The sequence below is a fragment of the Rutidosis leptorrhynchoides genome, chromosome 2, assembly GCF_046630445.1.
Source record: "Rutidosis leptorrhynchoides isolate AG116_Rl617_1_P2 chromosome 2, CSIRO_AGI_Rlap_v1, whole genome shotgun sequence".
NCBI classification, from domain to species: domain Eukaryota; kingdom Viridiplantae; phylum Streptophyta; class Magnoliopsida; order Asterales; family Asteraceae; genus Rutidosis; species Rutidosis leptorrhynchoides.
The window spans coordinates 692,445,315-692,446,421 of record NC_092334.1 but is presented as its reverse complement, the minus strand read 5'-3'; the positions used below and the strand labels follow the sequence as shown (position 1 = coordinate 692,446,421).

At 34.0% G+C, this 1,107-nt stretch overlaps 1 non-coding gene across 1 annotated transcript; it reads left to right on the top strand.

The window, feature by feature from the left end:
* The first annotated feature begins 285 nt into the window (after window positions 1-285).
* Window positions 286-404, top strand: LOC139895484 (U5 spliceosomal RNA). The gene has a single exon (XR_011775924.1). It is a non-coding gene; the product is annotated as a U5 spliceosomal RNA (small nuclear RNA).
* The last annotated feature ends 703 nt before the right edge of the window (window positions 405-1,107 follow it).

Below are 1,107 nucleotides of genomic sequence, written 5' to 3'. Positions count from 1 at the left end.
ATCTAGATATTTTTATACATATAAATATCTAGATATTTCTTACACACATAAATATCTAAATTTTTCTTTACATTTTAATATCTTGATATTTTTCATATACATATTAATATCTAGATATTTTACCCATATACATATACTAATTCCATATTATTCTAAATTTGCATTGTATTTTAACAAATGATACAAAAGAGGCTATTATTAGTAATCCCACATCTGTTGAGTTGTAGTAGAGTGTGAGGAAGTTTGCTATAAATTAGAGGCAATTAGCAAACATCAAAGGCACGTAGCCGGGCAATGAAAACAAAGCGAACTATTCTTTCGCCTTTTACTAAAGAATACCTTGTGCTTGTTGCATTTATTGGCATACACCTATTTTTGTAGAGTCTCTTCTTAACTAGAAGAGCTCCAACCAATCTTATAAGTTCAAATTTTCTATAGTGTCACTTGTTTGAGTGTGTTCAGAGGTATTGTTTTACCGATTTTATGTATTTAAGCCTGCTTATTTAATGCATAAAAAAGATATCTGCAGTTGTTAATTAAAGCATTTGTTCAATCATTTTTATTTTTAGTAAGTTATAAAGGATTCCTAGTTCTTGATGCCAGGATGGATAATAACATAAAGTTTAGTTATATCTGGTTTATGCTCAAACTACTATGTCCTCTTCCAATTTCAGTTCTTGATCTCATACTTAGTAATCACAAAATGTTCGAACTCCTTGAGTTAATTTGTTAATGTCAAACATTATCAATTGGGATTACATAAAAAGAGCTGGTGAACTTTAATCAAGTTATATCAGCTCAAACTCAACTTGTTAGCTATATATCTGCACTTTATAATGTAAAAATTTAACATTTCTTGTTTCCGGGATGAATGAAGTGTTGGGGTGACCTTCACCCCTTTCCCACATCGGTTGGAGAGGCAAAAACAAAGGCCCATATATGTGGCTTGATACCTCTTCCTCACAGGACGCGTTTTAAACCCGTGAGGGCAGTTGAGTCGCTGGTGGCTCGCTGTTCCCAAAGCGGACAATATTCTGTAGTGGTCCTGGCTTCTGTCTCCGTTGCCATCAACTGGTATCAGAGCCGGGGTTACCACACCGATGTTGG